The 16,044-nt window shown below is 38.5% G+C and overlaps 1 long non-coding RNA gene across 5 annotated transcripts in view; it reads left to right on the top strand.

The window, feature by feature from the left end:
• Window positions 1-16,044, top strand: part of LOC147378299 (uncharacterized) — a 677,507-nt gene that overhangs the window by 656,577 nt on the left and 4,886 nt on the right. For all 5 annotated transcript variants that reach the window (XR_015145843.1, XR_015145817.1, XR_015145811.1 and 2 more), the window contains one exon: window positions 6,183-6,334. This is a non-coding gene — a long non-coding RNA (uncharacterized LOC147378299). The remainder of the gene's footprint in view (window positions 1-6,182; window positions 6,335-16,044) is intronic.

The raw sequence follows: 16,044 nt of genomic DNA, 5'->3' as shown, positions 1-16,044 counted from the left end.
ACAGGGAAGCCTGGTGTGCTGCAGTCCATGGGGTCGCAAACATTCGGGTGTGACTTAGTGACTGAAGATTTAAGAGTAATATGAATGTAAATTTCTCAGAAGTGTATCTGTATGTAGCATGTTCTACCTGAAAATAAGCATCCGTATCAACCTCAGATAGGTACATTAAAAGAAACAGTCACTCTCAGTGATCTTAAAACATCCATGAATATAAATGTCTATGAGTCTAAAACAAACAATTCTTTGTGTCTTTGTTCCTCCTGATCCATCTTTTCTTTTCTCCCCTCTACTTTAAGGCTGAAGACAGTGGACCATACACACAACATTAATAGGTTCCCTGCCCTTTGGCTTGAGGTGAGGTCAGCCCATGCCAGTGGGGCAAGAGTGTGATCATGAAATGTATTTCACTGGCACCATGGCTGATACAGTTCTCTACCCTTAGGTCAGCAGGTCTAGGCAGATATCCTTTCCACATAACACTCCCAGCTCTGAGATCTAGTGGCCACCTTGTCCCCTTTACTCCTCAAGCTGGGGCTGTGGAAATCTCACTAGCTCTTAAACCATCCCCTGGGCTCTGTCAACTGGGGAATATAGTGCATGTATTTTAAAGTAGAACATTTACTAGAATATATAAAAAGTATTGTGATAATAATGAAAAATTATTGAATGTTACCTATTACCAAGATTTTATATGTGGAAAATTATATTTGCAGTTATAATAACTGATGAAAAATGAAAGGACAGTGAAAGTGAAAGTCACTCATTCATGTCTGACTCTTTGTGACCCCATGGATAGAGTCCATGGAATTCTCCAGGCCAGAATACTGGGGTGGGTTGCCATTCCCTTCTCCAAGGGATCTTCCCAACCCAGGGATCAAACCCAGGTCTCCTGCATTGCAGGCAGATTCTTTACCAGCTGAGCCACCAGGGAAGCATAACAATTGATATGTCAATTTATAACATATTTCTGACAAGGACTTCCCTGGGGGTCCTTTTGGCTTAGACTATGCACTCCCAATACAGGGGGCCCAGTTTCATTCCCTGGTCAGAGAACTAGATACGACATGCCACAACTTAGTTAAGACCCAGTGCAGACCAGCAAATAAATGAATGAATGAATGAATACTAAAAAATTTTAAATATACATATATGCATAATATTATAGTTAAATCATGAAGATTATCTCATAGAAATAATAGAGACTTATTCTACATATATTGCATAGTATTCATAAATTGCATTTCTTTTTAGTCTTTTGTTGACAATATTAGCTTTGCTGCTTTATACAAAGAAACCAAATGTAAGTAATTAAAAAAATAAAACATATCTTAGTGAACTAATGAATAACAATGAAGTTTGAAGTTTCTTCTAAAACAACTAGTCTCAGGAAAAATTCTATGCAAATTTTTACTTCACAGATATGCCTTCTTCAGAAAATGTCCACCAGAATTCACACTCAACAAATATTTTAATTCCTGAGGTCTTATAGAGGAAGACAATTTTTGTCATTGTTCTGAAAAAATATTCTTTTTATGTCCTTCAAACAACGAATGCAAACCTAAATGAGTTTTATATTCCTAGAGGACTCCCTCCCAGATCCATAGAGTCTAAGTAGGCAATCACTCACTACCCTGTGAAAGCAAGCAGATGATGTCTAGTTAGAAGTCACAGACTTTTGGCAATACTAAAAAATCTAAGAGTCTGTGTCTGATTTGAAGCAGCTTTTTGCTTCACTTTCTGTGATAGAACTAACATGACCTGAAATAATGCAGTTGTCAAACGAGAATCTGTTCCAAAATTAAGATTTACTGAACTAGTCCTTTCTCTGCCAGTGCATTGTATTGGTGGGACATGGCAATTTTATGCTTTGGAAGAACAGCCAGAAGAAAACCAGCTGAAACAGCAGACAATGCATTTCATTCATAACTTCACAATTTTTGTTTTTCTCTTGATGTCCTGTTCTTAATATTACTAGGACACAGCCTCTACATTTTCTACCCAATTAATTGGAAAGTAAAGAGTTCATTCTCTGCTATGTGATTCTTTCTACTTTCTCTATAAGGAAGAAAGTTTTTAGAAGAACTTATCCAGCTAAAATATAGAAAAGAAACTAGGGCAGCAAATTTTTTCTCATTTCAACTTATGGACTATACTGAAATGGATATAAAGCAGTTTTGGTTCACATGTAAAAGATCTGATTCAATACTAGAAATAAAAAAATTGGCTTTAAAGAAGTTTTGGTTCACATGTAAAAGATCTGATTCAATATTAAGAACAAAAAATTGGCTTAGCGGGTACAGTGATATGGAGCCACAGAAAATAATCATTCACAGAACTCCTGACAGTTTCAATCACAGGATTCCCTGCAATGACTGAAAGAAATTGTGGGGTAACTTATTCAGGAATGATTCAGAATTGATGCAAACCCAAAGCGTAACTTCTTTGTTGCTGATGTTAATGGTGGACCACAACAAAAATATCGTCATTAAAATATCTGTCCTAAAATGGTATGCGTGTGTGTGTGTGTGTGTTGTCATGAAATTGCATGATTTGAGATGAATCAAGTTTCATTTATTGTCTCCAAATATCTTACTACTTATCTGTTAAAAATGAAACTTCTTTAGTAAAAGAAACCCAGTGTGGGGTTTCCATCCAACATTGCTTCCGTCCAAGAGTTTGTAAAACAGAAGTTGAATTTAGACCATACTCTAACACAAAGAGATAAAGCTTTATAGCAATCCATGTGTAACTCCAAACCAAATAACTGCAAATAAATTGGCAAATGGCATGGTCTTTTTAATACACTGTCAGTTTATGGAGCTGTGATAAACTAAACCTGGAATTTAATTACAAATGAAAGCCAAAAGTATCTGAATGAAGAAACTGAGTAGGAATATATGTTTATAATATGCTGAAACCCTTTTTCTTTTCTATATCTTGTTTCCTAAACTCTCACTTTTAGATACTAGTTTCTTATAATTTAGCTTAAATCCCAAAATGCCATTTGTGTTTGTGTGTGTGTGTACATTGCCATGAAATTTCAATTTTGAAAAAAATATGTTTAGATTTTTTTAAGCATGCCATGTAAAAGCAAGAGAACAAAAAATAATCTGTGTTCTCTGATTTCATCTACTTATGATGCATTTAGACATTATAAGGATATTTACCTCACTTCTGAAATGCCTGCCTTCTCTAGCCTCAGTGCTACCTATGTGCACACACACACAAAAAAGCAGCTTTTCCATGAGATACTTAGTAGACATACAAAGGTATGATGAAAATACAAATGTATGACAGTTTCTTAGACTTCTGCAGTACCTAATTTGGACAAACATACCTGTGGCAAGTTGCTTTAAACTGTTTACTTTTGTCTACCTCAAGTTTTTCATAAAGTGCTTACATGATCTCTCAACTATCTAGGGCTTCCCAGGTGACTCAGTGGTAAACAATCTGCATGCAACGCAGGAGATGTAAGTCTGATCCCTGGGTTGGGAAGATCCTCTGGAGAAGGAAATGACAACCCACTCCAGTATTCTTGCCTGGGAAATCCCATGGACAGAGGAGCCTGGTGGGCTATGGACTATGGAGTTGCATAAAAGTTGGGCATGACTTAAGCAACTAAACAACAACTCTACTATCTTAATGGTGATAAAACACACACTCGTATTTTGAAGTACATCCTGAAAATAAAACCCTCTACAAAAAATGACTAATCCAGAAATTCACCACTTTACCCACTGGTTACAGAGTATTTTGAACCAGATTTTGTTCCAGTTTCATTGGAAAGCATCACACATATTTGGTAATCAATGTCCTCTAAAATCAGTGTTTTATTTGCATAGTGATCAGTATACTACAACTCATTTTAAGATAATAATCTAGCAATACATTTAAAAATCTTTCATTCGTGTGTCATATTCTCAGATTCCTATGGAAGCAATTCCTGTTTATCCTTGATATAGACATTAATACCAAGCAACATTCATGAGAAAGAGATTCATAGTATTTTATAGGCAAAATAAGCATACAAAACTAAGATCTTTGTGTGCTAGGATTCTGGGATAATTCCACAGCATGATCTTCTGTTACAATAAATTTGTGAAATGTTGAGTGACCTCCACATATTTTGCTGCATTGAAATATCCAGACAGGAATATTATGCATTTCATACATATAGAAGCATAGATTGTTCTGTGCGTTAATCATGGCCATTTGTGTGCATTTTTTATTTTTATTACCTAGGCTTGGAGCAATCTTTGCAAAACAGACCCATAACAAACATGTAAAAATGGAATAAAAAGCACATTCCCCATAAAGTGCTTGCACAGCACAGAAATGTAGAGTTTTGGCACCCGGTCAGTTTTATGTGGTATGAAAAATTCTTATATTTAAATTCTCTATATTTTACCAGTCTTTTAATGTGAAACCTTAAGTGGGCTTGACTGTTTATCCCAGTTGACTTGGCCATCTGACGCCTTCTAGGTTAGGGAGTTCTCATTTTACTCTGTTTCCTATCAGCCCCCCTCAACTACTGGCATGTGGGGCCAATTTGTTTCTTCTGTAGGGAAAGAAGAGGTTTGGATTTAATTTGAAGCTGTGACATAAGGTTTAATTTGCTAAAAAGGGGGCCTATGTCATTGTAAATCTTGGAATGAGACACCAAGGTGGTAAGAACTATCAACCCAATTGGTTTTACGCACTGTTTGAGGTGTTTGTTAACTATATTTCTTTCCAGAACTCACTCACTTAATTGAACTGATGCTTAATTGCAAATATACTTCTATTCTTTATTCTAATAAGCTGTTTCATTTTTTGGTAGGGGGATGATGGATTATAGAAAGTTTTCATACGAAATATGGATTTATAGTAGATGCAAGGATAGATAGTGTATTATATGTATGAAATTCATGAAAGGACAATCCTCATCTTATGTTTACACCTTACTACAAATAGAAGGGAAGAGAGTGTAATGAACTACTGTCTAATAAACTCAGTAGTTCAGTTCAGTTCAATCCAGTCGCTCAGTTGTGTCCGACTCTTTGCGACCCCATGAACTGTAGCACGCCAGGCCTCCCTGTCCATCACCAACTGCCGGAGTTTACCCAAACTCATGTCCGTTGAGTCAGTGATGCCATCCAACCATCTCATTCTCTGCTGTTCCCTTCTCCTCTTGCCTTCAATCTTTCCAAGCATCAGGGGCTTTTCAAATGAGTCAGCCCTTCAAATCAGGTGGCCAAAGTATTGGAGTTTCAGCTTCAACATCACTCCTTCCAATGAATACCCAGGACGGATCACCTTTAGGATGAACTGGTTGGATCTCCTCGCAGTCCAAGGGAGTCTCAAGAGTCTTCTCCAACACCACAGTTCAAAAGCATCAATTCTTTGGCGCTCAGCTTTCTTTATAGTCAAACTCTCAAAACCATACATGACTACTGGAAAAACCATAGCCTTGACTAGACGGACCTTGGTAGATAAAGTAACATCTCTGTTTTTTAATATGCTGTGTAGGTTGGTCATAACTTTCCTTCCAAAGAGTGTCTTTTAATTTCATGGCTGCAATCACCATCTGCAGTGATTTTGGAGCCCAGAAAAATAAAGTCAGCCACTGTTTTCACTGTATCCCCATCTATTTGCCATGAAGTGATGGGACCAGATGCCATGATCTTAGTTTTCTGAGTGTTGAGCTTTAAGCCAACTTTTTCACTCTCCTCTTTCACTTTCATCAAGAGGCTTTTTAGTTCTTCTTCACCATAAGAATGGTGTCATCTGCATATCTGAGGTTATTGATATTTCTCCCAGCAATCTTGATTCCAGCTTGTGCTTCCTCCCAGCCCAATGTTTCTCATGATGTACTCTGCATATTAGTTAAATAAGCAGGGTGACAATATACAGCCTTAACATCCTCCTTTTCCTATTTGGAACCAGTCTGTTGTTCCATGTCCAGTTCTAACTGTTGCTTCCTGACCTGATTACAGGTTTCTCAAGAGGCAGGTCAGGTGGTCTGGTATTCCCATCTCTTTCAGAATTTTCCACAGTTTATTGTGATCCACACAGTCAAAGGCTTTGGCATAGTCAATAAAGCAAAATAGATGTTTTTCTGGAACTCTCTTGCTATTTTGATGATCCAGAGAATGTTGGCAATTTGATCTCTGGTTCCTCTGCCTTTTCTAAAATGGCTGCAGGAGCAGTGGCCTTGCGACGGCACACAGCAGCTGAGAGGAAATACCAAACATTCAAGTTCAGGGGCGGCAGAAAAGAGGAGCTACCCCACGTCCAAGCTAAGGAGCTGTGGCTGTGCTTTGCTGAAGCTGTGAAGACATATCCCACATCCAAGGTAAGAGAAACCCAAGTAAGAGGGTAGGTGCTGAGAAGAGGGCATCAGAGGGCAGACAGACTGACACCACAGTCACAGACAACTAGGCAATCTGATCACATGGACCACAGGTTATGTAACTCAATGAAACTAAGCCATGCCCCGTGGGGCCACCCAAGATGGACAGGTCATGGTGGAGAGGTCTGACAGAATGTGGTCCACTGGAGAAGGGAACGGCAAACCACTTCAGTATTCTTGCCTTGAGAACCGCATGAACAGTATGAAAAGGCAAAAAGATAGGACACTGAAAGATGAACTCGCCAGGTTGGTAGGTGCCCAGTATGCTACTGGAGATCAGTGGAGAAATAACTCCAGAAAGAATGAAGGGATGGAGCCAAAGCAAAAACAATACTCAGCTGTGGATGTGACAGGTGATAGAAGCAAGGTCCAATGCTGTAAATGGCAATATTGCATAGGAACCTGGAATGTCAGGTCCATGAATCAAGGCAAATTGGAAGTGGTCAAACAGGAGATGGCAAGAGTGAACGTCAACATTTTAGGAATCAGCCAACTAAGATGGACTGGAATGGGTGAATTTAACTCAGATGACCATTACATCTACTACTGTGGGCAGGAATCCCTTAGAAGAAATGGAGTAGCCATCATGGTCAACAAAAGAGTCCGAAATGCAGTACTTGGATGCAATCTCAAAAACGACAGAATGATTTCTGTTCGTTTCCAAGGCAAACCATTCAATATCACAGTGATCCAAGTCTATGCCCCAACCAGTAACGCTGAAGAAGCTGAAGTTGAACGGTTCTATGAAGACCTACAGGACCTTTTAGAACCAACACCCAAAAAAGATATCCTTTTCATTATAGGGGACTGGAATGGAAAAGTAGGAAGTCAAGAAACACCTGGAGTAACAGGCAAATTTGGCCTTGGGGTACAGAATGAAGCAGGGCAAAGACTAATAGAGTTTTGCCAAGAGAATGCACTGGTCATAGCAAACACCCTCTTCCAACAACACAAGAGAAGACTACACTTGGACATCACCAGATGGTCAACACCGAAATGAGATTGATTATATTCTTCGCAGTGGAAGATGGAGAAGCTCTATACAGTCAGCAAAAACAAGACCGGGAGCTGACTGTGGCTCAGATCACAAGCTCCTTATTGCCAAATTCAGACTTAAATTGAAGAAAGTGAGGAAAACCACTAGACCATTCACATATGACCTAAATCATATCCCTAAACTCAGTAGAGAATACCAGAAATTCCCAAATGTAAGGCGTATTTAACATTGAGTACTATTTATGTGGGAAATCTTTGCTTGTCATAGCTTTTAAGAATTATGCAGACTAACATCAGCTTGTACATTTCACTTGGGAAATTTCTTGATAGGGAAAGGAGAAATGAGCTCGTTCCCATCCTTGGGGTTGCATTTTCCATCCCAGGAGCATTTGTAAATGTGAGAGGGCTGTCAATTCTGATGATGAATGAAGGGAAAACTCCATCATGCAGTGGATAGTTAACATGGATAGAAGTTATCCTGCATCATAGGCCATTTCTGTACCATTTGTGCCTTCTTAAATGCCAATAACTCTGCAGTTAGAACAAATATGCATAAATATAATTTTTATTTCTAGAAACTATATATTTAGAAAAATTTTACAGTAGGTCGTTATTTGTTAACTATTTTTTTAACTTTTTATTTTATATTGGAGTATAAAATTCAGGTGGACAGCAAAGGGACTCAGCCATACATATTCCATTCCTATCCAAGCTACCACATAACACTGAGCAGAATTCTCTGTGATATACAGTAGGATCTTGTTGATTACATACATTTAAAATATAACAGTGTGTACTGTTAATACCAAACTCCCAATCTATCCCTCTTTCCCACCCTTCCCCTCTGGCAAATGTAAGTTCATTCTCTAAGGCTGTGAGTCTATTTCTGTTTTGTAAATAAGTTTGTTTGTATCATTTTTTGGATTCCACATAAAAATGATATCATATGTCTTTCTCTTCCTGACTTACTTCACTAAGTATTATAATCTCCATGTCAATTCATGCTGCTGCAAATGGCATTATTTCATCCATATTAATGGTTAATATTTTTAATGGCTGAGTAGTATTCCACACTGTATGTACCACATCTTCTTTACCCATTCATCTGTCGGTGGACATTTAGGTTGCCTTCATGTCTTGACTATTGTAAACAGTGATAAAATGAACACTAGGGTGCAAGTATCCTTTCAGATCATGTTTTTTTCTGGACATGTAAGTAGGAATGGGATTGCTAGATCATAAGGTAGCTCTATTTTTAGTTTGTTTAAAGAAACCTCCATACTGTATTCCATGAGAGCTATACAAATTTACATTCCCACCAAGAATGTATGGAGATTACCTTGGTTGCCTTTTCTCTACACCCTCTCCAGCATTTATTTTTTGTAGATTTTTTGATGATGGCCATTTAGACTGGTGTGAGGTGATATCTCATTGTAGTTTTAATTTGCATTTCTTTAGTAATTAGTGATGCTGAGCATCATTTCCTGTGCCTCTTGGCTATCTATATTTCTTTGGAGAAATGTCAATTTAGATCTTCTGTCCATTATTTTATTGAGTTGTTTGATTTTTTTTTTTTTTTTTTGATATTGAGCTACATGAGCTGTTGGTAAATATTGGAGACTAATCCCTTGTCTGTTACTTTGTGAATGTTTTATCACATTCTGTGGGTTGTCTTATTGTTTTACTTGTGGTTTTCTTTGCTGTACAAAAGTTTTGTTGTTGTTGTTGTTGAGTTAGGTCTCATTTGTTTATCTTTATTTCCATTACTCTGGAAGATGGATTGAAAAGGATACTTCTGTGACTTGTGTCAAATAGTGTTCTGCCTACGTTTTCCTCTAAAACTTTTATAGTATTCAGCCTTACATTTAGGTCTGTAATTCATTTTGTGTTTATTTTTGTGTATGGTGTTAAAGAATGTTCTAGTTTCATTTTTTTTCTATTTGTAGCTGTCCAGTTTCTGAGCACCATTTATTGAAGAGACTACCTTTTCCTCATTGTATAGTCTAGCCTCCTTTGCTGTAGATTAATTGACCATAGGTGTGTGGGTTTATTTCTGGGCTTTCTGTTCTGCTCCACTGACCCCTATTTATGTTTTTGTGCCAATACTATACTATTTTGATGACTGTAGATTTATATATTTCTCTGTGTGTGTGTGTGTGTGTGAGGTGTGTTGTGTTCTGTATTTACTATCAGAGGAACAACACTGTATAATATATCAGATCACTATCTCTGGAGTCATACTCCCTAGATTTATATTCCAACCTAGCCATTTGCTATTTTCTGTGATTTTGAGTAAGGTACATTAACTCTCTGGGCTTCAGTTACTTCATCTGTGGATTTCATAGAATAATATTTTCTTCTATGTTGTAGTAAGCATTAATTGAGACATATCAGGTGCTTTAACACTACAGCAAAACAAAATAACACACAATGACAAATATGTCTGTGTTTATGAGTTAAATGTTAGCACTTAGTAGTAATACTAATTACTTCTGTTATCTCAGACCAAGCTTTCAGTAATCTGCCAAACTCCACTCTTTCCGTCACATCCATTCTCTGCCTCTACAGGAGAGTGGGCATGCAGAATAATATTTGCCCAAAACCCGAACACTGGGAATTTTAAAATTCCTCTAGAAACACAAAGTATCTATGAATACTCAATTCTACTTCTACACCACCTATTATTTGATAGGTCCCTAGTGAGAAATAAGTTTTGGATTATAATTTACTATAGAATTCAAAATCTGAAAGTCAACTGATGGAAAGTTTTAGAAACAAATGAGACAGATGATTTTCATATGTATAAAAATTACCCAGTATTTTTATGTTGTCAAAGAACTAAGTCTCAATAATTCAAATGACATAATCTCACATTGTTTTAGTAAAACATAAATTTTTGATTTTTGAAATCGTAACTGTATATTCACAGTAGTCTTGTGTTTGAGAAATGTTATCAGCCAGCATATTTTGTAATTTGGATAATAATTTCTTTGGAAATGAGCATTGATGCAGCAATAAATGTTTTTAAGCCTACTAATAGCATCCTGTAGGCCCTAATAATTTTCTACTAATTTTGTTTGATTGCAATCACTCATCAAGTGTTTCTATAAAACTTTTTGTTCGGTTGCTAAATCTTGTCAAACTCTTTGTAACTCCACAGGCTGTGAAAGAAAAGAAAGAGAAGTCACTCAGTCGTGTCCAACTCTTTTGACCCCATGGACTGTAGCTACCAGGCTCCTCTGTCCATGGGATTTTCCAGGCAAGAATACTGGAGTGAGTGGCCATTTCCTTCTCCAGGAGATCCTCCCAACCTAGGGATTGAACCGAGGTCTCTCGCATTGTAGGCAGACGCTTTACCATCTGAGCCACCAGGGAAGTCATATCTTCTGTCCTCCACTTTCTCCAAGAATTTGCTCAAATCCGTCTCCATTGAGTCAGTTCAGTTTAGTTCAGTCACTCAGTTGTGTCCAACTCTTTCTGACTCCATGGACTGTAGCACACAAGGCTTCCTGGTCCATCACCAGCTCCCAGAGCTTTCTCAAACTCATGTCCTTCAAGTTGGTGATGCCATCCAGCCATCTTATCTGTTGTCCCCTTCTCCTCCTGCCTTCAATTTTCCCCAGCATCAGGGTCTTTTCTAATGAGTTAGTGCTTCACGTCAGCTGGCCAAAGTATTGGAGCTTCAGCATCAGTCTTTCCAATGAATATTCAACACTGATTTCCTTTAGGATTGACTGGTTTGATGTCCTTGCAGTCCAGGGAACTTTCAAAAGTCTTCTCCAACACCACAGTTCAAAAGCATCAATTCTTTGGTGCTCAGCTTTCTTTATGGTCCAACTCTTATATCCATACATGACTATAGGAAAAACCATGCTGCTGCTGCTGCTAAGTCGTGTCCGACTGTGCGCAACCCCGTAGATGGCAGCCCACCAGGCTCTGCCGTCCCTGGGATTCTCCAGGCAAGAACACTGGAGTGGGTTGCCATTTCCTTCTCCAATCCATGAAAGTGAAAAGTGAAAGTGAAATTGCTCAGTCATGTCTGACACTTCGCAACCACATGGACTGCAGCCTACCAGGCTCCTCCGTCCATGGGATTTTCCAGGCAAGGGTACTGGAGTGGGGTGCCATTGCCTTCTCCATAGCTTTGAATATATGGACTTTGTTGGCAAAATAATGTCTCTGCTTTTTAATAAACTGTCTAGGTTGGTCATAGCTTTTTTTCCCAGAAAGAAGCATTTTTTAATTTCATGGCTGCAGTCACCATCTGCAGTGATTTTGAAGCCCAAGAAAATAAAGTCTGTCACTGTTTCTGTTTTTTTCCCCATGTATTTGCCATGAAATGATGGGACCAGATGCCATGATCTTTGTTTTTTGAATGTTGAGTTTTAAACAAGCTTTTTCACTCTCTTGTTTCACCTTCAAGAGGCTCTTTAGTTCCTCTTCTCTTTCTGCCAAAAGGGTGGTGTCATCTGCATATCTGAGGTTATTGATATCTTTCCCAGCAATCTTGATTCCAGCTTGTGCTTCATCCAGCCTGGCATTTTGCCTGATGAACTCTCCATATAAGTTAAACAAGCAGGGTGACAGTATACAGCCTTGATGTACTCCTTTCCCAATTTGGAACCAGTCCATTGTACCATGTTCAGATCTAACTGTTGCTTCTTGATCTGATTATAGATTTCTCAGGAGGCAGATAAGGTGGTCTGATATTCTCATCTCTTTAAGAATTTTCCACAGTTTGTTGTGATCCAGAGAGTCAAAGGCTTTAGCATAGTCAATTGAGTCATTTATGCTATCTAACCATCTCATCCTCTGTCATCCCCTTCTCCTCCCGTCTTCAATCTTTCTCAACATCAGGGTCTTTTTCAGTGAGTCGGCTCTTCACATAAGGTGGCCAAAGTCTTGGAGCTTCAGCATCAGTTCTTGCAATGGATATTCAGAGTTGATTTTCTTTAGGATTGACTGGCTTGATATCCTTGCTGTCCAAGGGACTCTCAAGAGTCTTCTCCAGCACCACAATTCAAAAACATCAATTCCTCTGTGCTCAGCTTTCTCTATGGCCCAAGTCTATGACTACTAGAAAAATCATAGCTTTGACTATACAGGCCTTTGTAGGCAAAGTGATGTCTGTGCTTTTCAATATCCTTTCTAGGTTTCTCAATGTCTTCCTTCCAAGGAGCAAGTGTCTTTTAATTTCATGGCTGCAATCACTGTCTGTAGTGATTTTAGAGCTCAAGAAAATGAAATCTGTCACTACTTTCATTTGTTTCCTCTATTTGCCATGAAGTGATGAGACAGGATGACATGATCTTAGTTTTTTTAATGTTGCATTACAAACCAGCCTTTCATTCTCTTATTTTACCCTCATCAAGAGGCTCTTTAGTTTCTCTTGGATTTCTGTCAGCAAAGTATTATTATCTGCATATCTGATGTTGTTGATATTTCTCCTGGAAGTCTTGACTCCAGCTTGGAATTCATCCAGCCCAGCATCTTTCATGATGTACTCAGCATAGAAGTTAAATAAGCAGGGTGACAACATATTGCCTTGTCGTACTCCTTTCCCAATTTTGAACCAGTCAGTTGTTCTGTGTCTGGTTCTAACTGTGGTTTCTTGACTCACATACAGGTTTCTTAGGAGATAGGTAAGGTGGTCTGGTACTCCCATTTCTTTAAGAATTTTCCACAGTTTGTGTGATCCATACAGTCAAAGGCTTTAGTGTATTCAATTCATAAGTAGATGTTTTTCTGGAATTCCGTAGCTATCATCCATGACCTAACAAATGTTTGCAATTTGATCTCTGGTTCTTCTGCCTATTCTAAACCCAGCTTGTTCATCTGGAAGTTCCTGGTTTATGTACTACTGATGCATAGTTTGAAGGACTTGGAGCATAATTTTGCTAACATGTGACATGAGCACTATTGTACCATAATTTGAACATTCTTTGGATTGCCCTTCTTTGGGATTGAAATGAAAACTGACACTTTCCAGTCCTGTGGCCTTGCTGACATACTGAGTGCAGCATTTTAATAGCATCATCTTTTAGGATTTTAAATAGCTCAACTGGAATTCCATCACCTCCACTGACTTTGTTCATAGTAATTCTTCCTAAGGCCCACTTGATTTCATACTCCAGGATAACCATTGTGGTTATCCAGGTAATTAAGACCTTTCTTGTACATTCTTCTGTGTCTTCTTGCTACCTCTTCTTAATCTCTTCTGCTTCTGTTAGATCTGTTAGGTAGGTAAAATAGGGAAAAGGAGTCCAAAATGGCGGTGGCTAAAAGACAAGGAAGGGAAAAGCTCCTGAAAATAGAACAAAGGTCCGGGGACCAGAGTGAGGACCTCAGGTAAAACAAACAACACTCCTGGCTGGCCCAATTTACATAGGACAGGCCCAGGGAGAGATAGACATATAAAAAGAGGAGCCAAACCTAGCTCTCTCTCTCTCTCCTGCACGCTGGGGCGTTCTTCTCTTTGCATCATTGGATTGACGTGCCCTCACACCTCAAAGATGGATTTTCCTGCCATCTTCTAAATAAAATAGAGCTGTAACACTGAGCTGTAACACTGATTTGTCTAAGAGCTATAACATGGTCCATTCGAGACCTGAGAGCTATAACACGGTTTGTCCAAGACCCGAGAGCTGTGACATGTTGAGGGGCTTTAATGTCCGTCACTCCAAATCTTTGTTGTGATGAGACAAAAACTGAAGAACATATACTCGCCTGACAGATCCTTACCATTTCTGTCTTTTATTGTGCCCATCCTTGCATGAAACATTACTTTGATATCTCTAGTTTTCTTGAAGCGATCTCTAGTCTTTCCCATTCTATTTTTCCCCCCTCTATTTCTTTGCATCCTTCAGTTAAGAAGGGCTTCTTATCTCTCCTTGCTATTCTCTGGAATTCTGCCTTCAGTTGGTAACTACCATATCCTTAAAAGTGTGTGTGATAGCATGAGGGTAACTGGTGAACCAGGTGGCACGGGACCGATCCACATGGAGCTGGATTTGTAATTAGGAGGAAGGTAAGACTGATGCATGTACATTCTTTTATTAAGCAGATATTTTTGTGCAACTGTACTGCTCTGCATGATGGGGATTTCACAGTTTATAAAACAGACTAAACAGATGATGGTGTTTGCATTGTAGGGAGTTGGTAGGATGAAAAACTGAATGTCCCCTACCACATGGGGATAGGGTTTATGGAGAAAACTAACCTATAAAGGCTACCACGGAGAACAGGACAGAGGATGTTTTGATTTTCAATAGGGTGATTAGGAATTTACATTTGAAAAAGACTTGAAGAATGTGAGGAAACCAATAGCAAGTAAAAGATTCTAGGTTGGGCAGAAAATAGCAAACACAAAAACTCAAGATGTAGAACTTGGAAATTCTGGAAAAACAAGGTGAACATAATAACTAGACTTGAGTGGGTGAAAGGAAGTCTAAGTGGGATATGATTCAGAAGGGGCTAGATCACGAGACTCTTTGGACATTTTAGGACTTTGGGTTTTACTAAGTTAGGGAGTCTCTGGAAGGTATTGCTAAGAAGAGGGATCTGATGATCTGATCTGATATGATCTAACTCCACAGTTTTTATGATTTCATGGCCTGTTGTGTTGAGAAAAACCTTGCCTTTCTCCCAACCCCCTACCGACAGCCTAACATAGGAAACACAGAGACCAATGATGGTATCTTAGAGAGTCATAGCTGTAGATACAGACATGGCAGATCTGGATCTGTTTTTATGATCAAGTTGATAGTATTCATTGCTGGATTTGTTATTGGACAGGAAAGAAAGAGCAGACTCAAAGATAATGGCAAGGTTGATAGGTAGACCCGAAGAAATGAGAATTTGAGGTTGACTGAGATAGGAAAAGCTGGTGGACAAGCTTTTGAGAGGCATATTATGAAGAGTTTAATCTGAGGCGTGTTAAGTTTTAGCTGTGGGTTTTCCATCAAAGTGAAGATGTAAAGTAAATATCGTGCATATATTTCAATAGGCTGGTATTTAGGGGAAAGATCAGGGTTGGAGATAAACAGGCACACCTCCTTTTATTGAACTTTGCTTTATTGCACTTCACAGACATTGGATTTTTGTAGGAATTGAAGGCTTGTGGCAACCCTGCCTACAGCAAATCTATCAGGACCATTTTTTTTCTAATAGCATGTGCTTACTTCCTATCTCAGTGTCACATTTTTGTAATTCTTGCAATATTTCAGATTTTTTCATTATTATTATATTTGTTATGCTGACGTTACTGTTATAATTGTTTGGGAGCACCATGAACCATGCCCATATAAGACAGCAAATTTAACTGATAAATGTGTGTGTTCTGACTATTCCACTGACCATTGAGTTCCCTCTCCTTAGGCCTCCCTATTTCTGAGATACAAGAATATTGAAATTAGGCTCATTACAATAATCCTATAATGGTCTCTAAGTGTTCAAGTACAAGGAAGGGTAATATATCTCTCATTTTAAATCAAAAGCTAGAAATGATTAAGCTTAATTAGGAAGGCATGTCAAAAGCTGCAACAGGCCAAAAGCTAGGCTTCTTGTGCCAAACAGTCAAGTTGTGCATATAAAGGAAAATTTCCTGAAGGAAATCAAAAGTGCTACTCCAGTGAGCACACAAATCATAAGATAAATAG

This window comes from Bos grunniens, chromosome 2 (assembly GCF_055505025.1).
Source record: "Bos grunniens cultivar Pamir isolate PY7600 chromosome 2, Bosgru_T2T1.0, whole genome shotgun sequence".
NCBI lineage: Eukaryota > Metazoa > Chordata > Mammalia > Artiodactyla > Bovidae > Bos > Bos grunniens.
This window is presented reverse-complemented; position numbering and strand designations above follow the sequence as displayed.